We start from the raw sequence: 24,655 nt of genomic DNA on the forward strand, positions 1-24,655 counted from the left end.
TGCACCGTATGAGGTGGGGATGCAAAAAATTATTTTGGAAAATAGTCTTTGAAGACACTTCTGGTGAGCCCAGGCATACACCCCCCACCCTACAGACCACCACAATCCCACAAGTAATTAGACATGAAACTAGTGTTTGGGTCAAATCAGGCCACAACTTTTATTGGCTACAGATGTAGGAGGATGGGCAAAGGCATTGGGGAGAATCAAGTACAGTGGTACCTCTGGTTGCGAACAGGATCCGTTCCAGAGGCTCGTTCGCAACATGAAAAGAGTGCAACTCGCAGTGGTGTGTCTGCGCACGTGCGGGTTGCAATTCGCCACTTCTGCGCATGTGCGTGACATCGTTTTGTGCTTCTGCGCATGCGCGAGAGGCGAAACCTGGAAGTAACCCTTTCCGGTATTTCCGGGTCACCGTGGGACATAACCTGAAAGAACGTAACATAGAGCGGACGTAACATGAGGTATGACTGTACTTCTGGCCCACCTGCCGGAAGAACTTAAATTTTTGAGGTTAGCCAGAAGTGGGGGAGTTTTTGACCTGCATCAAGGAGTACCCCCCTGCTGGATTGCATCTGGGGGGGTGCTGTGGCCCTAGCCCCTGCTTTGGCATCCAGACAAAAGCACCTGACCTGGATCCCTTTAAAGGGATACCCCACTTTCGGAGGGGCAGGTAGAGGCTACAACCTTCTCCTCCATCCATCTAAACATCAGGAAGAACTTTCTGACAGTATGAGCTGTTCCCAGAGTGGAATGGTCTCCCTTGGAACGTGGTGGACTCCTTCCTTGGAGGTTTCTCAAGCAGAAGTGGAATGGCTATCTGTCATATGTGATCCTGGTATGCCCCACGGAGGACAAATGACAACATTTTGGAGGTCCACAAATGACAACATTTTGGAGGTCCACAAATGACAACATTTTGGAGGTCCCAGGTTGCAAGGTGGTTAGATTGGTCTCAACTAGGGCCAGGGCCTTTTCAGTACAGGCCCCGACTTGGTGGAACGCTCTGTCACAAGAGACCAGGGCCCTACAGGACTTGACATATTTCCGCAGGGCCTGCAAGACAGAGCTGTTCCGCCTGGCCTTTGGTTTGGACTCAGTCTGACCCTAATGTTTCCCTCCCCTTATGGTCTTGATTTATCGGCTACTTTTAAAATGAGGCTGCATTTTAAATTGCATTTTAACCTGTATTTTAAATTGGGGTTTTTTTCTTTTCTTTTTCCCTTATCATGTTTTTTACTGTGATTTTATTGGTGTTAGCCGCCCTGAGCCCAGCTCTGACCAGAGAGGGTGGGGTATAAATAAAATTATTTATTATTATTATTATTATCATTATTATTATTATTATTATTAATTATTATTTGGATGAGACTCCTACACTGCAAGGAGATGCCCTCGAAGCCCCTTCTAACTCTACAATCCTAATAGAATCATAGAACACACCTCTACCTAGTTTTGTACAGGGTATACACTGACTGGCTGCAACTCAGGTCAATTCGGTGTCCAGGGCAGCTGTCTACAGCTCCACCTGGTATGCAGGATGAGACCCTCCCTGCCCACAGACTGTCTCGCCAGAGTGGTGCATGCTCTGGTTATCTCCCGCTTGGACTACTGCAATGCGCTCTATGTGGGGCTACCTTTGAAGGTGACCCGGAAACTACAACTAATCCAGAATGCGGCAGCTAGACTGGTGACTGGGAGCGGCCGCCAAGACCACATAACACCGGTCCTAAGAGATCTGTATTGGCTCCCAGTACGTTTCTGAGCACAATTCAAAGTGTTGGTCTGACACTTAAAGCCCTAAACGGCCTCTAAGGCCCAGTATACCTGAAGAAGAATCTCCACCCCCATCGTTCATCCCGGATACGGAGGTCCAGCTCCGAGGGCCTTCTGGCAGTTCCCTCGCTACAAGAAGCCAAGTTACAGGGAACCATGCAGAGGGCCTTCTCAGTGGTGGCTCCCGTCCTGTGCAATGGCCTCCCATCAGATGTCAAGGAAATAAACAACTATCTGCCTTTTCGAAGACATCTGAAGGCAGCCCTGTTTAGGGAAGCTTTTAATGTCTGGTGTTTTATCACATTATTATTATTATTATTATTATTATTATTATTATTATTAGGAGCCACCGAGAGTGGCTGGAGAAACCCAGCCAGATGGGTATAAATTGTTGTTGTTGTTGTTACTCCAGAGTTTCAACCTGGGATTGCCCAATACCTATCTGAGCTGGAGACCCCAGAATCAAACCAGGGTTCTCCTCCATGCAAGGCAAATGCTGTACCACAGAGCTATAGCCCCCCTCCCCAGTAAGCCATTACATACATCATAAGCAATGTCCATAGTAAAACTGCAAACATGCAGAATTAAGCAAATGCATCTTTAACATATGAAACCCTTTCTTTCTTTGGAATAAAACTCTAGACTTGGGAGACATGAAAGCCATGCATTTATCCAGCTAGAAACCTCACCTCTTGGCATCCCACTAATGAAATATAAAAGCATGACCCTGCTAAGTAAACATCACATCATGGGGGGAGAGATACAATCCTGTTTCAAGCCATGCTCCTACTTAAATGCTAAAATAAATATTGATTTTTTTTCCTCCCGTCCCTCAGCTGGAAAGCTAGGAAAGAGGTCTAAACTCACTTTCTCTCTCTGTTTCCTCAACAAGACCATCAAGCAGAAAGCAAATGTCATTCTCTCACTTCCACAAAAGCTTAAATTCTTGTCTTTGTTTCTATTATAACATTTATATCTCACCTTCCTTCCAACCTTTAGAAGACATCTGAAGGCAGCACTGTATAGGGAAGTTTTTTTAATGTGAATTATTATTATTATTATTATTATTATTATTATTATTATTATTATTATTATATTGGAAGCTGCCCAGAGTGGCTGGGGCAACCCAGTGAAATGGGTGGGGTATATATAATAAAATTATTATCAATATTATTATTGGTCTTGAAAGACCTACATTGGCTCCCAGTACATTTCCGAGCACAATTCAAAGTGTTGGTGCTGACCTTTAAAGCCCTAAACGGCCTCGGTCCTGTATACCTGAAGGAGTGTCTCCACCCCCATCATTCTGCCCGGACACTGAGGTCCAGCGCCGAGGGCCTTCTGGCGGTTCCCTCACTGCGAGAAGCAAAGCTACAGGGAACCAGGCAGAGGGCCTTCTCGGTGGTGGCACCTGCCCTGTGGAACGCCCTCCTACCAGATGTCAAAGAGAACAACAACTACCAGACTTTTAGAAGTCATCTGAAGGCAGCCCTGTTTAGGGAAGCTTTTAATGTTTGAGCCATTGCTATATTTTAATATTGTGTTGGAAGCCACCCAGAGTGGCTGGGGAAACCCAGCCAGATGGGCGGGGTATAAATAATAAATTATTATTATTATTATTATTATTATTATTATTATTATTATTATGGAATAAAGGTAAAGGGACCCCTGACCATTAGGTCCAGTCATGGCCGACTCTGGGTTTGCGGCGCTCATCTCGCTTTATTGGCTGAGGTAGCCGGTGTACAGCTTCCGGGTCATGTGGCCAGCATGACTAAGCCGCTTCTGGTCAACCAGAGCAGCGCACGGAAACGCCGTTTACCTTCCCGCCAGAGCGGTACCTATTTATCTACTTGCACTTTGACGTGCTTTTGAACTGCTAGGTTGGCAGGAGCAGGGACTGAGCAACGGGAGCTCACCCCGTCGCGGGGATTCAAACCGTCGACCTTCTGATCGGCAAGCCCTAGGCTCTGTGGTTTAACCCACAGCGCCACCCGCGTCCCTATTATTATGGAATAGGGCGTCCCTATTTTCATGGGAGAAATTTTGGAGAGTATGCAAAATGGCTGGGCACTTGGCAAGTTACTTTGCAGAAGGTGCTCATACTCGCGACTGCGGAGAAGGGTAAAGAATAAAGTTCACATCCAACATCAGCCTTGCACCTGGGAGTGAAAATGGGGACCTTGACACCAGTATCTTTATACAAGGTTAAAAGGATCTTATATGTGCAGCCCCCCCAACAACAACTTCCAAGGAGTCTGTGCTGATTATGTCCCCCCCTTGCCCCCCAGCTTCTCAGAGTTGCACACAAAAGCAATGACTCCGGTAATTTTAATCCCCTTTTATTTCATTTCATTCCTCTTCTTTTGCTTCCCCAAACTCCTGCCAATTAAGGAGGAGGCGTTTGATGGGATCGCAATCCCAGCACCAGGGGGCAGACCTTTAAAAGTGCATTGTGGGGGGGGGGGAGAGCATGGGGAACCATAATAAAAATAATAACAAAATAAGAGCAAAAAGAGCAAAAAAATAAAGAAGATCTCTCCTCCTCCTCCTCGGCTCCTCTCTCAAGGTAAGGAATCAAAAAGTTATTTGATGCATAATTGATTTGCTTTGGAGTGCATTGCAAATGGCTAAGGAGCCTTGATAATAACCGAAAAGGGAGGGTCACTGGGAAAAGGGGGTGGGAAGCAGAGGGCCTGTTGTGACCTGAGGGGCTGAAAGTAATGGGAGATCAGCAGACTAGGTGGAGGGGGGGGGAGAAGAGGAGGAGGAAGAGGAAGAAAAGGAAGGAGGGAGGAAGAGAAGGAGAGGTAAATAAATAAATAAACCAGCCAAAATTATTGGGGGGGGGGGCCAGTGGAGGAGGTAAAAAGTGCTATTAAGAAGCACCGGCGGTGTGGGATTTCAGGCAACAGAGCTCTCAGAACGGAACAATAAATTAACAAGCGCAAAAAACAGGAACAAAAGGAAAACGAAAACTCGCTAGAGAGAGCCCTCGATTTCTGCCTAAGAGCAGCTGCAAAAGGAGCTGGAAAGGCGCCGAGTCGGCAGAAAACAGGTGCTCTTTGCCCAAACGGAGACAATTTCGCTGCTCGAAGAAGCGCAAGGCCCTTCCGTGGCCTCAGTGGAAGAGGCGCTTTGGGTAAAAAAAGCTCTTTTGCATCCCACGAGCAACGGAAGGGCCTTGCGGGCCCTGTCTTTGGCTAAAGGTTTTGGATGCTGGGACAGTGGCAGGTTTGGGGCTTTCAAATTTCAGTGGTACCCTCCTGTGCGGGTGAACTGGTTGCGATCCCCTAAATCTGCCTTTGGCCATGACACACAACACTGGAACGCAGAGACGTCCCATGGAACTGAATGTTGGAAGATTGGGACAGATAAAAGAAACTGCTTCTTCATGGAAATGCATAGTTAAACTGTGGAACTCACTGCCACAGTTTGTTATTTCTACCCTGCCCATGTGTCTGGGTTTCCCCAGCCATTCCAGGTGGCTTCCAAACACATATAAAGACATAATAAAACATTACACATTAAAAGGCTTCCCTATAAAGTGGTACCTCGGAAGTCGAACGGAATCTGTTCCACTTCCGAAACATTCAATTTCCAAGGCGCGGCTGCTGATAGGCTCTTGCAATTGGAAGAGCCAATTGGAAGCCACCTGTCTGCCGCATCAGACATTCAGCTTCCGGAACGTTTGAAAACCGGAACACTTACTTCTGGGTTTTCAACGTTTGGGAGCCGAAATATTCAGCAATGGATTCAGGTTGGTAACCGTGTTGTTCTGATGCAGTCAAACTAAAAATAAAAAAATAAAAAATTGTCCAGTAGCACCTTGTTGTTGTTGTTTAGTCGTTGAGTTGTGTCCGCCTCTTCATGGCCCCCTGGACCAGAGCACGCCAGGCACTCCTGTCTTCCACTGCCTCCTGCAGTTTCGTCAAATTCATGCTGGTAGCTTTGAGAACACTGTCCCACCATCTCGTCCTCTGTCATCCCCTTCTCCTTCCGCCCTCCATCTTTCCCAACATTGGGGTCTTTTCCAGGGAGTCTTCTCTTCTCATGAGGTGGCCAAAGTCTTGGAGCCTCAGCTTCAGGATCTGTCCTTCCAGTGAGCACTCAGGGCTGATTTCCTTCAGAATGGAGAGGTTTGATCTTCTTGCAGTCCATGGGACTCTCAAGAGTCTCCTCCAGCACCAGAATTCAAAAGCATCCATTCTTCGGCGATCAGCCTTCTTTACGGTCCAGCTCTCCCTTCCATACATCACTACTGGGAAAACCATGGCTTTAACTATACGGACCTTTGTCAGCAAGGTAATGTCTCTGCTTTTTAAGATGCTGTCTAGGTTTGTATAAGACTATATTCCCCCCCCCAATTTTTTAAATTTAAAATGGGGGGGTCGTCTTATACACAGAATGTTTAAAATATTTATTTCTTAATTTTGGGGTCAAAAAATAGGGGTTGTCTTCTACATGGGGGCACAGAAAAATACGGCAATCAATTTTCTTTGTCGGGGGGGGGGTGAGGAATGGATATACACTCAATGCTTGAGCGAAAAACTTACCTATATCAATAAAGTTGTGTCAATTTCTAATCCAGATAATCATTTTTGGGCTTTTCTTGGATTTTTTAACCCCCACCCCCCCTTGCTGTAGGTCTGGCTTTCCAAAGACATTTTGCCGATTCAACAAAAATCTGTCCAGACGCCATTTTGCAACCCAATTCCCAGATGTGTTCAGAGAAATCCGGACGTACGGCAGCCCTACATTTAACCACTGCCCGGGATGGGAGGCGTTGAGACTGGGTTTGTAAGAAACAAACAAACAAACTTTGTGGTGAGTCCCCTCCCCCCCCCAAACACACACACCTTTTTCCAGAAAAAAAAGCACACAGGAAAGGTTGCCAGTATTGGGGGTTTGGAGAAAAGGCAAGCAAAAGGTGGTGTGATAGAAGCTGGCATGGAGGAAGTGGACAGAGATAAGTTCTGCCTCTCTCCTAACACAAGAAGTCGTGGACGTCCGAGGAAGCTGAATGTCACAGAGCACAACTCAAAGCGTTGTTGCCGACCTTTGGTATAGGAAGATCTTCCAGGGTCACTTGGATGGCCAAACAAAGACACCAGCTGAAATATACTCGGAGTCGGGTGTGGATTTCATGCTCTTTATTCAGCTCATAGTGGTGAGGAGAAATGAAGTTCCTCCAAAATGTCTGCTTTATATACATTATTTACACAATGGGCCCCATGTGATTGGCTAGTTCTAGGATTCTCCTGTAGGCCAATCAGGTTGCGGATTCACTTCCACCTGGAGTTGGATTGGGTGGCTCTTGCAGACCAATCAGACTGCTGCATGCTGAATCCTATTGTTCTAGGACCAATCAGACTGCTGCATTCTGGATCCTATTGTTCTAGGACCAATCAGACTGCTGCAATTTACATCCTATTCAACTCAGTACATAACACCAGCCAATAATAGAGGAGCAAAACAGCAGCCTGTGGGCCTGATCTTTATTGTTGCAACAAGGCTTCCACCCAACAGCAGAGCATATGTCCGCACTGCCAGGGTGGGAGTGCTCCCAATGGGGGCGATGTCAGTACGCCTTTGAGCTGACACCAATGACTGGGCTGAACTGGTTCTGCCCCGACTGGGCTAGGCAACTGGAGAGCACTTCCAGAGACCTTTCACTCCTGGAAAGCAGGTCTAAGTGCACTGGACCCACAACTATCCATTGTGAGACCAAGTTCAGCAGAGTATGAAAAACACGGAAGATTGCTGTGAAGCATAACTTCTTTATTTTCTAACAGCTACTGCAAACTAAAAACTAAAAGAGGCTGTGGACTGCATGAGTGTTACAGTTCTCACTCAGCCATCTAATCACTACAGAGATAACACACAGTTATCTCCCTGAATATGTGTCTCCACCCACATCATCCAGCCCAGATCCTGAAGTCCACCTCCAAGGGCCTTCTGGCGGTTCCCTCACTGAGAGAAGTGAGGTTACAGGGAAGCAGGCAGAGGGTCTTCTCAGCGGTGGCACCCTCCCTGTAGAACTCCTGCCCGTCAGATGTCAAGGAGATAATAAACTATCTGCCAGGGAACTGGGCAGCTGAGGAGGAGTGGTGGAGAAATCCACCTCAAGAGGCTTCTGGGCAGGAGGAGGAGGATGAGAGTATGGACCCAGGTTTGTGGTGGTGGCAAACAGGACACACTCCAGAAGAAGAAGCAAAGAGCTGGGAAATAATGGAGGATGAGGAACAGGAGAAAGCTAGCAGATGCTCTGGTCCTGAGCAGAGACAGGACTCAGGTGTGGGAGAAACAGGACAGTGGACAGTGGACACTACGTCACTTGAAAGCCTGGCAGAACCTCCTCCTTCTCCAATGACTAGGGGCTCCCTTGGTACCTTAGAGCAGAAGGCCACACAGAGACAGAAAGAAGCTAGGAAGCTAGGAAGTGCTACAAGGGGGGTGGGGAGAGGACTCTGAGCAATGTCTCGAGGCTGAGAGGAGCACCATCCATGGTCTCTCTGTGTATTCTGTTCATTTAAATCAAAGAGCTGGAAGAAGTTCTCAACGTCTCTGATTTCACCAGGCAGCTAGCCCATGAGTCGTGACGCTATCTGACTTTTAGAAGACAACTGAAGGCAGCCCTGTACAGTCAAACCTCGGTTTTCGATCTTCTCGGTTGCCTATCTTCTCCCTTGCTTTTTCCTTTGGGCTAATTACAGTTGTTAACAGTTGTCAACAGGTTTACCATACCCATTGAGCCAATGACCCATCTCCTACTACCCTTCTGAGAAATACCCCACCCCACCCTCCCACTATGTATAAGGGTCTGGTGACTTCTGCTTCAGTGTATCTGAAGAAGTGTGCATGCACACGAAAAGCTTATAAAAGAACAAACTTAGTTGGCGGGTGGCGCTGTGGTCCAAACCACTGAGCCTCTTGGGTTTGCCAATCAGAAGGTTGGCGGTTCGAATCCCCACGATGGGGTGAACTCCCGTTGCTCGGTCCCTGCTCCTGCCAACCTAGCAGTTCGAAAGCATGCCAGTGCAAGTAGATAAATAGGTACCGCTCCAGCTGGAAGGTAAATGGCATTTCCATGCACTGCTCTGGTTCGCCAGAAGCAGCTTAGTCATGCTGGCCACATGACCCGGAAGCTGTATACCGGCTCCCTCGGCCAGTAAAGCGAGATGAGTGCCACAACCCCAGAGTCGGCAAGAAGGTCAAACAGTGTTCTCAAAGCTACCAGCATGAGCTTGACCAAACTGCGGGAGGCAGTGGAAGACAGGAGGGCCTGACGTGCTCTGGTCCAGGAGGTCACGAAGAGTCGGACACAACTAAACAACTAAACAACAAATAGTCTTATACACGGAAAAATACAAGTACGGTATGTAATTTTAAAAAGGTACGGGAACTCAGTTCCGCCGAGTTCCTGCTAACCCCCCCCCTGCTTTCCTTGGTAGGGGAGTTATGCCAGCCCCTATGTCATTCCGGCCAGCCTTTCCTGACCCTTCTGCAACTCTGACGGCTGAAAGAGCTTTGTAGCTGAGACTATGGCTGCCCTGCACCCCACCCATAGCCGAGCTGGCAGACTTCCCTGGGGCCTGGATGCAGATGTGTCCCGACAGTCGGCTGAAGATGCTGAGGTCCGTAAATGCCACTCCATGTGATCTCTCGAGACGCAGCACCCTGCCATCTCTGCCAAGGGTGCTCATGTCGCCTTGATTTCTCCTGGATTGACACGGGCTGCAAAAGGCAAATGGTTTTTGAAGGTGGCGGAGGAAAGGGGAGTCTGGTGCTCTTGAAACGGGGAGGGGACTCAGCTTGCAGGATGACACAAGTCCGACTTGAAAGAAACTCAGCGGAAGTGATAGGGAGACAGAGACAAAAGAGGTGCCAGCCATCGCATTTGCTCTTTGGTTTGTTTGCTTCTGGTGGTGGCTCTGCCAAAAGGAGCTGCTCTGGAAAAAGGCTTCATTCAGCCCAGAGTGCCTAAGGGAGGAAGAGATGAGGGGTTTCATTTGTTAAAGTGGCTAACAGATTGAGGTTGAATCCTGACAAGACAGAAGTACTGTTTTGGGGGGACAGGAGGCGGGTAGGTGTGGGGGACTCCCTGGTCCTGAATGGGGTAACTGTGCCCCTGAAGGACCAGGTGCGCAGCCTGGGAGTCATTCTGGACTCAAAGCTGTCCATGGAGGCGCAGGTCAATTCTGTGTCCAGGGCAGCTGTTTACCAGCTCCATCTGGTACGCAGGATGAGACCCTACCTGCCCACAGACTGTCTCGCCGGAGTGGTGCATGCTCTGGTTATCTCTCGCTTGGACTACTGCAATGCGCTCTACGTGGGGCTATCTTTGAAGGTGACTCAGAAACTACAACTAATCCAGAATGCGGCAGCTAGACTGGTGACTGGGAGTGGCCGCCGAGACCATATAACACCGGTCTTGAAAGACCTACACTGGCTCCCAGTACATTTCTGAGCACAATTCAAAGTGTTGGTGCTGACCTTTAAAGCCCTAAACGGCCTCGGTCCAGTAGACTTGAAGGAGCGTCTCCACCCCCATCATCCAGCCCGGACACTGAGGTCCAGCTCCGAGGGCCTTCTGGCAGTTCCCTCACTGCAAGAAGCCAAGTTACAGGGAACCGGGCAGAGGGCCTTCTCCGTAGTGGCGCCCGCCCTGTGGAACTCCCTCCCACCAGATGTCAAAGAGAACAACAACTACCAGACTTTTAGGAGACATCTGAAGGCAGCCCTGTTTAGGGAAGCTTTTAATGTTTAATAGATCATTGTATTTTAATAATCTGTTGGAAGCCGCCCAGAGTGGCTGGGGAAACCCAGCCAGATGGGCGGAGTATAAATAATAATTATTATTATTAGTATTATTATTATTAAGCAGTTCATAGTCTCTCTGCCTTTCTGTACGCTTCGACCAGAGCTGCATACAAAAAGAGTGCAAGAGGCAAATTGCACGGGATCAAAGGGAACAAACACAAGAAAGTTCATTGAACAAGTGCAAACTTCTTCTAATATACATATATCCAATGTAATTTTGCCTAACATACACAGTTTTGAAAGCAATTTCTACTATTTAAAAAAATTAAATTCTTTCAACGTATAGCAATATCATACGGATATTTATTTGCGTAGCCAAAGCCATTAACAAAAGCATAATGCTCCCTGGGATAATTTCATTTATCATTACAATAATTTTTTCTCCTTAAAATTGCTGCTCTGAAGGCAAAACAGGTCACTTTTTCATAGGTGTAGGAAGATGTATCTCCTAAAATAAGTTAATCGGATGCTCAGTTGACCTCTCAGCTAGGAGATCTTTCAACATCATACAGATAAATAGTAAAATATCCCCCCCCTAACCCAGAAGCCAGTGTTTAGGCAATACATGAAACATATCAATCAAATAATATAAGTTCTTAGGATGGTAAGGGTGCCACAAACAAGGAGGTGTCAAGGGGTAGAAGTCAAGTTAAACAGCTTATGCTATAACTGCTGAGTGAAAAACTAGTTTTGGGTTTGTTTTCTAAAAAAATTCATCTTATATTGCAACAACACTATTACAAAACAAACAAACAAACACAAACCGGATTTAGAGTAGCGGCACATTACGGTGCAACCCCAGTCAAGCATTTAGGGAGAGCAATATGCAAAACTTTCATGTCAAAGTCATTGAGATTGAGTACTTAACATGCTAAAATATTTACTGCATAACAGACTTCCTTTTGCAAGCTTATAAAATGCTTGATCGACATGCAAGAAAGCGCACCTTTTCAGAGACTTTTCAACACTTGCAGCTTTTGGTATTTCCCTAGAATTAAATTAACGTACAAATTTGTCAAAGTTAGCTGCCCTTTCTTTTTCAAATGCAAGACATATAAATTTGCTAAACGATTAATATTAATAATACAACTCCAGGGAGGGGAGTCAGTGCACCCATTTGCCCCACTCTGGCAACAAGGTTGTGTCTCACATAAGTGATGCGCCAAGAAATCAGGAGAAGAGGCAACTTTTTCTTCTTTGGCAATCCCTCGTAGCCGAGTAAGATTGTCTTCCATAAACACGGTTTTAAAAGTGAGTCCTTAAGTAACTGTGGAGTCCAATTCTGGATCCACACGTCCTTCCACAGTGGGGACATGGGTTTCCGGGGGGAGTTGATCACGGTGTGGATTTGCCAAGCGTGTCTTCCTCTTAACACATTTCTCCCTTGCGTCCTGAGTTCGAGTGTCTTCAAAGCCCATGACACCTTTGGGAAAGGCTGTTCTCCAACTGGAGCATTTGCAAGCCAGTGTTTCCCAGTTGTTGGCGTTTATACTATATTTTAAAAGATTTGCCTTGTGAGAGTCTTTGAACCTCTTTTGTTTACCACCAGTATTACGCTTTCCATTTTAAAGTTCGGAATAGAGTACAGTGGTACCTCGGGTTAAGAATTTAATTTTTTCTGGAGGTCTGTTCTTAACCTGAAACTCTTCTTAACCTGAGGTACCACTTTAGCTAAAGGGGCCTCCCGCTGCCGCCGTGCGATTTCTGTTCTCATCCTGAAGCAAAGTTCTTAACCCGAGGTACTATTTCTGGGTTAGTGGAGTCTGTAACCTGAAGCGTCTGTAAACTGAGGTACCATTGTAGTTGCTTTGGAAGACGATCATCAGGCATCCGCACAACATGACCAGTCCAACAAAGTTGATGTTGAAGAATCATTGCTTCAACACTGGTGATCTTTGCTTCTTCCAGTACACTGGCATTAGTTCGCCTGTCTTCCCAAGTGATGTGTAAAAATTTTCGGAGACACCATTGATGGAATCTTTCGAGAAGTTGGGGATAGCGTTTGTAAGCTGCTCATGTTTCACAAGCATACAGTAAGGTTGGTAGTACAATAGCTTTGTAAACAAGCATTTTGGTTTCCCTGGTCAAACACTCTGCACTTCTATCGGGAAGCAACTAACACCAATAAGGGCAATAAGAAATAATCCTACCTAAAATTCGTTTGCACATGACCATCTCGTTTTAGAATTAATCTGATCTGCACTCAACAGTTTAAAAATCTAAAGTAGACAAGTATCCTCCAAGAGCCAGGATGGGTTGGTGGCTAGAGTGTCGGACTGGGGTCTGGGAGACCAGGGTACAAGTCTCACTTGGACACTGAGTGACCTTAGGTAAGTCTCCATCTCTCAGCCTCACCCAACTTGTATATTCAACTTGTAAGCCTCCATCTCACCCAACTTGTATATTCCTGGCCTTAGCTGGCCTTATGTCTCTTGTGGAGCAAAAGGGCATATCACTGCTCTGTGGAAAGTACCTTGGGATTCAAAGAAGTCAATGTGCTTCTCCTATCAGAAGGCTGGCTTTACCTCAAGTGCTTTCTTCCATTGGGTTTTGGGTTTGTCTTTACTAAAAGTGAATTAGTGTGATGTTCAGTTTTAAGCATTTGGGGACATGATCAATTATGCCTCCTCCCTGTCCTTGGTTTTGCGACCATTGGTATCATGGAACTGTAGAGTTGAAAGAGACTGATCTAGTCCAACTTCCCTGTACTGCTGGAATCCCCAACAGATGACCACCCAACAGATGACCACCTCTGTTAAAAAATCTCCAATGAAGGAGAGTCCACCACCTTCTCAGGCCATCCATTCCACTGTGGAACAGCTCTTACCTTCAGAAGTTCTTCCTAATGTTGAGTTGGAATCTCCTTTCTTATCACTTGAATCCATTGGTTCACACACCTCTGGAGAACCAGAAAACAAGCTTGCTCCATCTTCCATGGGACAGGCCTTCAGATATTTGAAGGTGGCTCTCAGATCACCTCGCCATCTTCTCCACTAAGGGCTGAACATACCCAACTCCCTAAAGTTTTACTATGTTTCCAAGATGCAATGACAAACTCTTGGGTTTTGTTCCCCTCGCCCTTTAAATTTTGAAGGGAAGAAAAGGGAGGAATGGGGGTGGGGGATATGAGCTTTTGCCAAGTTATCAGATCTAACAATCCACAAGCCATGCCTGCTTCTCCGGCAGATGGTAACAGAGATGACTGCTTAGCACTGCATGTTTGACATCTCCCAGAAATAGCAAGCCATGCTGAAGTGGTAGGCCTGTAGCCACTATCAGCTGCTACGGGTGCCTCGGCTGAAAGTGGAAGTCACATGCCTGGTTTCGCACCTCCCTGATGCGAAAACGCTCTCGGGGGTGACTCACGGTACATCTGCTTGCCTCTGACTCCCCCCTCCTTCCTTCCTTCCTCCCTCCCTCCCACCCACCCCCAATCCCCCTTCAGCCCATGGTGGCGGTTGGCTGGTTGTGCTCTTCCTCTCTTGTCACCAGCTTGTGTGACAGGTGAAGTGACACAGAGTCGGCAGAGTTGCTAAGGAGGTTGCTCCGGGCTCTTCCCACATGGGGAGGTGAGGTTGCTCCAGCAGGAGGAGAGCAAATTGGAAAAAAACTTCACGTTCTAACATCTGTTCGCTTCTTTACTTTTTTTGTTCAGAGCAGAAGAACAAAAAGGTTAGGGGGGTGGGAGAAGAAGAGAAAGGACAGTGGCTGTCCGACCGCATGAGTGAGGATTTCTGGGTAAGTTTGCACCAATTCAGAAGAGGCCACCTCTGCATCATTCATTCATTCAGCCAAGGTCCTACTTCGTTTGAATGGTGAGGCCTCCAGTTGTGGTCATTATGGGGACAACTGCAAGAGGTGGATGCATAAATGGCTGCTCAGATGTCCAGCTTGGGTTTTTGATGCCCTTCATCTCCACCACAAGGTAGGCAAACGTTCTGTCTTCACTCCAAGATCCTACTTGGCTGCCATAATGTCCTAGTGGCCAAGGGCTTAACTTCTCTAAGGAGGCTTGAAAAGACACATATCATACACACATCGTAGCCAATGAAAGGTAGATTCCACAGCCATTGTTTGATGGAAGACCACTCCTTTCAGGAGGGCAAGCCATGAATTCTCCTTCTCCTTCTGTATTCTGAAGTTCTTGGGTCTCCACACCATCAGCCAGAGATTTTTCTGTCAAATGGTTCTGTGTTTCTCAGACAACTCAAGAAGTGGTGGGTTCCTTTTGGAGTGAGACCTTAAGCTCTCTATCCATAGAATGGATTCAAGTCCATTTCTGCCCCAGCATCCTGATATTTTGAAGGCTCTGTTTTATGGCTGACCAGTAGCTGCATTTGGTAACGTTCAGGAGGTGACATGATGCCTTCAAAATAAAGCTGGAAATATCAGCTGCAGCTCCTGAAAGAAGTAGATGCAGAATCTGCATTGAGAAAGGAGTAGACCTTTCCTGATGAATGGATGAAGTGAATTGCCCACAGATGTAAACATCTGTGCTGTGACTTCCATGTTCTTCTTAATACCCTGCTTTGTCTTTAGCTGATGTCATCCTAGGTCCCTTCCAACAAGACAGGAAGGACTGGGAAGCAAGAAAGAGATGGGAGACACCATACTGACAAATATACTGGAAAAAAATAATTATTTTACTTACTGGAGAATAATTTGTACTTTTATTTCTTCCTTACCTTTCAACTCGTCTCCTCCTCCCATCATTCCAAATCCAGCATCCAATGTGGAGAAAACAGCAAACAATTAAAATTAATTCAACTTCAGAAAAAATTAATGGAACTTCCAGTCCTAGATAATTACAGTTGCCTCTCTCTACCTCCTAGGAAATGACCGACCCATTCATTGGGTGAACAAGATGCACCCCAACCCATTTTCAAGTTGCAATGGTGCACCAGACTCCCATTTTCCATCACCTTTGCAGTATGGAAAACTGGCAAAACCCTTTCAGTGGTCTCCATCTGCAACCTGGAAATATTGAGATTCGCTTTTTGTTGGACCGTCTTTAAGAATCTAAGGGCAGCCCTTCTAGATGTCCGTCTGCTTCAAAGGGTGGTCATGCAGATGTCCTTATGACTGTTTGGATGCTGTACCCAGCGTAGAATTGAGTACTTCCTGTCAGGACACCACATTACTTGGGATGTATTTCTTGGTAATGAGGAATATTGCATGATGAGAAAAACTAGAGAACCTTTGCCACACTCTCACGGCTTAGCAGCAAAAGTTTCACCAAGGAACATCCTCAACTAGAGATCTCCAGAGGGATATCTGGGTAGGCTGTTCTGATGAGAGCACAAAATACAACAGTGGCTAAGAGTCTTCAAAAACTTATTGGTTGGTTTTCTACCATTTTGAGCTTGAATCCAGAGATGATCCACCACACTCCATCTACAGACCTTCCCAGTACCACTAGAAGTGGCATTATATTGAGTCATTGGGCAGCCAACACGGTGCCCCTCAAAGGTAGTTGGACAATATTTCTCATCATTTTCTTGACCAATGTGGCTGACGAGAGCTGGAGTTGCACAATATCTGGAAGACATCACTTTAGTTATCCCTGATGGAACCCAGTGCTGTCTATTCTGGTAGTAAGTCTCCAACATCTCAGACAGAGGTTTTGGCAACTCACCAAACTTTCCTAAGCAAACTTAGCAGTCAAGGAATGAGAGGTCCTCTTGTGGCTCAGGAACTGGTTAATTTTCAGGAAGCAAAGAGTGGGATTAAATGGGCAGTTCTCCAAATGGGGAAGTGTAGAAAGCAGAGTCCCCAAGGACTCGTATTGGGACCTGTATTTTTTTTACTTGCTCATAAATGATCTAGAGTGAGCAGTGAGGTTGCAAAGTTTGCTGATGACACTAAATTATCCAAGGTTGTTAAAACAAACATAATATTTTCCCCAATCTGGGGCATGAACCCATAATCCTGATATTAAGAGTCTCATGCTCTGCTAACTGAGCTACTCTAAAAATAATAATGTTAATTTCACACATGCACTCTTGGGGTCTGAACTGAAGGTGCCTGACCAGGAACGAGAACTTGGGGCCATAGCACATAGCTCAATGAAACATTGATTCAGTGTGCAGCAGCTGTGAAGAAAGTTCCATGCTAGGGATCATTCTAAAGGGAATTGAGAATAAAATGTTGGTCCTAGGGACTGAACCTGGAACTTTAATGCAAAGCAAGTTCTCTGCCACCGAGCTATATCCTACCCATATATTTTAGGGGACTAAAACATCTTGAAAAGCAGAGACATCACCTTGCCGACAAAGGTCCATATTGTTAAAGCTATGGTTTTCCCAGTAGTGATGTATGGAAGTGAGAGCTGGACCATAAAGAAGGCTGATCTGTATTTTACTGTATTTTTGGTTTTTATGGAAGCCGCCCAGAGTGGCTGGGGAGGCCCAGCCAGATGGGCGGGGTATAAATAATAAATTATTATTATTATTATTATTATTATTATTATTATTATTATTATGATCGCCAGAGAATGGATGCTTTTGAATTCTGGTGCTGGAGGAGACTCTTGAGAGTCCCATGGACTGCAAGAAGATCAAATCTCTCCATTCTGAAGGAAATCAGCTATGAGTGCGCACTGGAAGGACAGATCCTGAAGCTGAGGCTCCAGTACTTTGGCCACCCCATGAGAAGAGAAAACCCCCTGGAAAAGACCCTGATGTTGGGAAAGATGGAGGGCGCAAGGAGAAGGGGACGACAGAGGACGAGATGGTGGGACAGTGTTCTCGAAGCTACGAACATGAGTCTGACCAAACTGTGGGAGGCAATGGAAGACAGGAGGGCCTGGCGTGCTCTGGTCCAGGGGGTCACGAAGAGTCAGGGATGACTAAAGGACTAAACAACAACAACAAAACATCTCTGTCTAACAATGGCCACATAGAAATCACGTGAGCCGCTACTTCCCATCACAACTCCACATTGTCCTCGAGAACACCCAGAGGGCAGAAGAGGAACCCTGCAGAGATTTGGATAATCTTTCAGGAAAATCATATCTATTGATGAACCAAAAGTGCAGCGCTCTGCATGCCTGTCTATCAGCGGGAGTGATTCATCTGGCCCTCTCGATAGAACGGTCCCATTCGCCCTGATTTACAGCAAAAGAGCCACAGACATCCATTTCGTAAATCTGCTGTGGATTCAGTCAGTCAGCAAATTTCTTCCCTGATGGGGATGACAGCTTTGTTACACTTTGGACAGGGTCCCTGAGCAAAGGCCTTGACTCAGAAGGCTCTTGAAGGATAAGGCGGATTTCCGTAGAAATTTGGGCACCTGGGAACAATTGGGAATCTAGGTGGTGTATTTCCTGACAACAGATTGAATTCCACGTTTCCCAAAATTGGCTTGGAGGGGTTCAGGGGAACCCCCAGAACAGGGCACCATAGGGGCAAAGGGCGGGGGGAAACCACTGTGTTAGGCAAACTGCATACAAATAAATTAATAAAAAATTGAAAAATTGTCCAGTAGCACCTTAGAGAACAGCTAAGTTTGTACTGGGTATAAGCTTTCGTGTGCATGCACACTTCTTCAGATGCACACAAAAGCTGATGGGTTTTCTTGAGAACTTCTAATAAAAATTAATAATCTGAAAATAATAATAATCTGAAAAGTGATGTGGAAAAGTAGAGACTTGAATTGCAGATTAGAAAGATGAGGAACGGAGACATCTGAAAGCAGCCCTGTATCGGGAGGTTTTTAACGCTTTATGTTTTACGTTTTTAGATTTACTGTAAGCTGCCCAGAGTGAATGGGGAAATGCAGCCGAATGGGTGGGGTATAAATGATGAAATTATTACTATTACTATTATTAGTAGTAGTAGTAACCCCATGACAGATTCACTATCCCTGGACCTGTTTTGAGAAACATCCAGGGACAGGTGGATCCCCATTGGGCCCCCATTTCCACACAAATGTTTAGGCTGTTTAATAACAACAACAACAACAACAACAACAATTTGTATTTATACCCTGCCCTCCCCAGCCAAGGCCAGGCTTAGGGCAGCTAACAAGCAATAATAAAAACAAGTTTAGCCTATTGTTTAGAAATTTATCTCAATTTAAAAGGATTTCTAAGTTGCCAGATATTCGAAAACCTCTGGCAGTACAATGTTAAACAATAAAACAGCGCCATCAGTACAGAAATCCAGTAATAACAGGCTCCATTTCTTAAGGGTCAGGGAGATCCGGGGCCAAAAGTGACGCCTTTACAAGATGTCTGAGGAGACTGATGGGCGATGCATCCCACAGGGCCGCTGCAGTGGCAGAAAATGCCTGTTTTTGAGTCACTACCTCCTTAATTAGACTCTAAAGGAAATAGGTCTCGGTGGCTGAGTGGCCCCACTGGGGCCAGAAGGGGTTTTTTTGTGAGGGTCCGGGCGCTGTCTCTGTCCCACCCCACTTTCCCCACCAGCGAACTCTCAAATGGCTGCCTTGAAATACGGGGAGCCTGGGCAGCCACTGCATGAATTCCCCTGTCTCTCTTTAATTGGAGCCTTAATCTCCCTCCTGATATAATAATAATGCAATTGGTACCACCAGGCAGTTTTCGAACAGTTAACTACCCATGCCGTCCACAGCCCATTAGCCACACAGATTCTGCCAAGTGCTCGCATTAGTTCCGTCCAGAGGAGTTTTCAGAGCTGTTGGGGAGTGAGCAGGCTGCGCGGGGATTTTCTGTGTTGGTTAAGCAAGATTCTAGAGTGGGCTATATCTGGACCCGTCATACAGTTATCGTCAAGAGGGCGGCTGTTAAGTTGTGGGTGAACATATCAGACGACACAGCGATTCTTCAAACAGCTCTTGTTTATTCACAGGCCAGGACAGAACTGAACTGAAGGGTTCAGTCAGCCTGCTTATATAGAGCTCCAGTACAACATAACTGTAACAACTTTCTAAAACTATCCAATCACTGAATGTCACTTTCAATCCCTTATTTGCATAACTATCTACAGTATCCCCCTGCTGACCCAGGGTGAGAACTTCAGTACATAAAAGCGGCCTCTTCTCGCTCTCCCTGTTTGATCCTCCATCGTGGCTTTTTCACGGCCCGGGACTGTGTTGCAACTGCAAAAGGCACTCCAGCCATGCATGTTTCCCATGTTGCAGGGTCATCGAATTATCGAATCTTCGCATTGGAAGGGACCCTGACGATCATCTAGTTGTTGTAAACAAAATCTGCCCTTTTTCCCTTATGGGGTACCCAAGAGTCCATATAGAGTCCTTACGTGAGTTCCCTATTGATAGGAGAAAGTAACAGAGGCCAACCAGAGAATATTGAGAAGCAAAGCAGCTAGTAAGCTTGATCTTTATTGATCTGTTGCAACAGGGTGCTCCCCTCACACGCAGGAAAGGAGGAGGACCCAGAACCAAGGTGTGCCTGCCCTTATATAGTCATTTTAAATTCCCTGCCCTGGAGCTCCAGACCACCCCTCCATACGTCATACATACATCACAGAAGGGGTGTGACCCAAGACCACCCCCCACAAACAACATACCTATATCTCAGAAAAGATGGTCTACAACAGAAATTTGAATGTTGTTGTTTTTCCTGTCTGTCAGGTTATCTGATAATGCCTTTTCTGGTAGTCTGCCCATTCCTTTGAGATGGTGATTACCCAATTCCTGAGACAATGGGAAGGTTCCCTGACCCCCTCCCTCCTCGCAGAGAAAACATTTGATCAGTTTGGGAGTCAAAATGGTTTTATGTCGGTCTTCCTGTGCTGATCTATGTATGGGCTTGGTTGGTACATTTATGAACATTTATTATATATATAAGACCTTTATTATTACATAGTCATGAAGGAGAAAGGCCTATCGATAGCTACTAGCCATAAAATAATAATAATAATAATAATAATAATAATAATAATAATAATAATAATTACTTATACCCCACCCATCTGGCTGGACCTCCCTAGCCACTTTGGGCAGCTTCCAGCAGGATAGTAAAAACACAATAAAACATCCAGCATAAAAAATTTCCCTAAACAGGGCTGCCTTCAGATGTCTTCTAAAAGTGGCTGCCTGAGGAGGAGGAAGGGGAAGCCGCCACGATGCCGTAGGCGACGATTGCCGGCAGAGGGAGTTTGTGAGAAGCCGACGGAGCCGACCTTCGCCATGCCTGGCCCCAATCCCAGCACCACCAACGTGGGCGCCTCCGGCTGCTCGTCCAGAAAAGCAATTGACTCGCGGGCCCCAGGATCCACGGTCAGGCAGAGGAAAAGTGCTAGCTGTGGAACAAGGAGTGTAGGCTGTACAATTTCTGCAGGCACTGGAGGATGTGGAGATTTTATACAGAGGATTCCCCTGGCCTCAAAGCTGGTCCTGTTCCAGTTCTCGTTATGATTCTCCTCTTTATTGCATCTGTATTCATGTTGCACGTCTGGGGCAAATGTACTCCGTCAGAGACTTCGCTATATCCCACCTGCCAACTTGAAAACTACGATTTGGACCAAAAGTATCGTAGCTTTCAGAGTTTAATTGGAGTAAAGTCATTTGAGCTGTTTCTCTACATAAAACTCTTGATTTTTTCCTTAATTGGTTTTTCTGTTGTAAGGTAAAGGGACCCCTGACCATTAGGTCCAGTCGTGACCGACTCTGGGGTTGCGGCGCTCATCTCGCTTTATTGGCCGAGGGAGCCCGCGTACAGCTTCCGGGTCATGTGGCCAGCAGGACTAAGCCGCTTCTGGTTAACTAGAGCAGCGCACGGAAACGCCATCTACCCTCCCAGAGGGAGGTAAATAGGTGCTGGAGCGGTACCTATTTATCTACTTGCACTTTGACATGCTTTTGAATTGCTAATTGGCAGGAGCAGGGACCGAGCACCGGGAGCTCACCCCGTCGCGGGGATTCGAACCGCCGACCTTCTGATCGGCAAGTCCTAGGCTCTGTGGTTTAACCCCCAGCGCCACCTGCGTCCCATTTGCTGTTGAATGGCCTCTTAAACTTCCTCTAAGAAGGGTTTTTGATTCCTTTCTGTCAAAGTTTATTGCTATTTCCTATGTATACTTTAAAGTGCAAATTATTTCATTAAAATTTGTCCACGTAAAAAAAAGTCTTCTAAATGTCAGATAGTTGTTTATTTCCTTGACATCTGGTGGGAGGGCGTTCCACAGGGCAGGTGCCACCACTGAGAAGGCCCTCTGCTATGCTCTGCTTCCACAGAGGCAGCAAAGTTTCTGAATAGGAGACTCTGGAAACCAAAGGAGGGTTTGTGCATTTTGGAGCAATGTGGATGAACAAAAAACTGACTCTTCTTGCCATAAAAATTGCCCCCCAGTCCAAAAATATGGTTCAGAAGCTTTACTTAACAGAACTTGCTTCAAAACAAACATAAAACAAATAGAGTTACATCCAGATAGTTGCATAATATCATGTCTTTGATCCTAGTGCAGATAGAACATCTCAGTAATAGGAAATCCAGAGCTGAAATCAAGGCTCTGCTTCTCCAAATCGCCTGCATTCCAACCTGAGGCTGTTTTCCTGGAGAGAGAATCATTTGCACATCCTTACTTCTAGGAACAAAGAACTAACCAACACACCCAAAAGGGAAACCTGTAATTTAATACATCTGGTGATCTAAGTTAAACACCTTGTGAGATCTACAGTAGCAGAGATACATTCTCAGTCATTAACTGTTAGGCTCTCTGAGAACTTTTGTTTAGCTCATGCCATGCTTTTAGCCATACACATAAAGACATATACAGAGTTATTTTCCACTTCCATGTATAATTAAACAATTACAGTCATACCTCGGGTTAAAGACGCTTCGGGTTAAATCTTTTCAGGTTGCGTCCTGCAGTGACCCAGAAGTACCAGAAAGGGTTACTTCTGGGTTTCGCTGCTCACGCATGCACAGATGCTCAAAATGACGGCATGCGCATGCGCAGAAGCGGCGAATCGCAACCCATGCACGTGCAGACTCACAGACGCAGGTTGCGTTCTGCTCAGGTTGTGAACAGGGCTCTGGAATGGATCCCGTTCGCAACCAGAGGTACCACTGTATACTTAACACTCTTGTGCTCAAATCCTGCTTCCGGGTTTTCATTGGGAATATCTGGTTGGCCCCAGGCCTGATCCAGCAGGCTCTCCTTACGTTCATATGTTCTTATGGTGATGTTAATGGTAAGAATATTCCATCAATCCAAACTTAAAAGTACAAATTGATTTAAGCAGATCATATGTCCAAATATGGGACGCGGGTGGCGCTGTGGGTAAAACCTCAGCGCCTAGGACTTGCCGATCGTCAGGTCGGCGGTTCGAATCCCCGCGGCGGGGTGTGCTCCCGTTGCTCGGTCCCAGTGCTTGCCAACCTAGCAGTTCGAAAGCACCTCCGGGTGCAAGTAGGTAAATAGGTACCGCTTACTAGCGAGAAGGTAAATGGCGTTTCCATGTGCTGCGCTGGTTCGCCAGATGCAGCTTGTCACGCTGGCCACGTGACCCGGAAGTGTCTGCGGACAGCGCTGGCCCCCGGCCTCTTAAGTGAGATGGGCGCACAACCCTAGAGTCAGACACGACTGGCCCATACGGGCAGGGGTACCTTTACCTTACCTATGTCCAAATAGGTGGCTGAATGAGATGGATGATTATAAGCCACGCATTCAAGTGCAGAAAGGGCAGCGACCTCTGGGAGGTGGGTGCTTATTCTTCCAATCTTGGAACCAGAAGGTTTTGCAGGACCCACTGCTTTTGTTGTTGTTATTGCCAGTCCTCTTGCAGCCTTGCACCAACCTTTCTTTCCCTGGTCATTTGGGGAAATGAACAACTGTGTGCTGGGCCCGGGGGGAACTCGAGAACCGCGGTCCAGGACCGGTCCAGTATCCGAAGGTTCTGCAGGGAGTCAGTCTGCCAGGGCCAAGGCAGGACACGAGGCAGGAAACCAGGCTAGGTCAGGCACAGGGTCTCAGGCAGCTTCTAGCAGGGATTTGAACCACCGACCTTCGGCAAGTCCTAGGCTCAGTGGTTTAACCCACAGCGCCACCTGCATCCCCAGCTTCAGAGTTAGCCACTTATATATTGGATCACAAGATCACTTTCCCTTCCTCCTGTGCTTTCCAGCAACTGGTGTGCAGGATCGCTGCCGCTTCCAATTGCGGTATCCCTTCCTAGCCCTCTCCTCCCTCCCTGAGTTGGACTGTCTTGAGTTTCTCCTGCACAGTTGCAAGCTCAGCCGCACTGCTTGTGCCATCATCACCGCTGCTTCCCGTTTGCCTGCAGATAGTTCCGCCCGCAGGTGAAGGAGGTCAGAGGCCAGAGAGACCGGGTAGCGTGCCAATTTGCCCTGCTGCTCTCCGGCTCCCTATCTGCCTCGGCCACTCCAGATCTGCTGGCTTCCTTTAAATGACCATAAGGCTTCTTGTCACTCGAGCTGCCAAAACCAGCCCCCTTCCCTCATCAAATCCCTAATCAGCTGGAACAGCACTGCAAGCCATGTGAAATTGACTCCTCTCGTCTCCCAGAGCTGACCATCCACCTCCTCTCTCCTGGCCCCTCTCTGGCTTGGAGGGCAACATCCTGCCTGATTATATAGGTTGAGTTTGGTGCTTGTTGTTGCTCGGTTTCTCTCTCTCTCTTTCCCCCCATGCCTGCCTCTCAAACTTCTCCGATGCCTGGACAGGACTTAGGCACTGGGCAGGGAGAATTAGAGCAAGGCATGGCTGGGTTGAGACGCAGCCCAAGAAAGGGAAGGGAGCGAAATGAGAAAGTCACTTTTGTGGCTTCCTACCCACAGAAGTAGGGATGCGGGTGGCGCTGTAGGTTAAACCACAGAGCCTAGGATTTGCCGATCAGAAGGTCGGCGGTTCGAATCCCCGCGACGGGGTGAGCTCCCGTTGCTCGGTCCCTGCTCCTGCCAACCTAGCAGTTCAAAAGCATGTCAAAGTGCAAGTAGATAAATAGGTACCACTCCGGTGGGAAGGTAAACGGCGTTTCCGTGTGCTGCTCTGGTTCGCCAGAAGCGGCTTAGTCATGCTGGCCACATGACCCGGAAGCTGTACGCCGGCTCCCTTGGCCAATAAAGCGAGATGAGCGCCGCAATCCC

General features: G+C 46.8%; 1 pseudogene across 1 annotated transcript; it reads left to right on the forward strand.

The window, feature by feature from the left end:
• Nucleotides 1–20,648: 20,648 nt before the first annotated feature.
• On the forward strand, nucleotides 20,649–23,852 carry LOC309349214 (protein transport protein Sec61 subunit beta pseudogene; annotated as a pseudogene). The gene is made up of 2 exons: nucleotides 20,649–21,172; nucleotides 23,774–23,852. The product of its transcript is annotated as a protein transport protein Sec61 subunit beta pseudogene (transcript).
• The last annotated feature ends 803 nt before the right edge of the window (nucleotides 23,853–24,655 follow it).

The sequence above is a fragment of the Podarcis erhardii genome (assembly GCF_964252035.2).
Source record: "Podarcis erhardii genome assembly, chromosome: 8".
NCBI classification, from domain to species: Eukaryota; Metazoa; Chordata; class Lepidosauria; order Squamata; family Lacertidae; genus Podarcis; species Podarcis erhardii.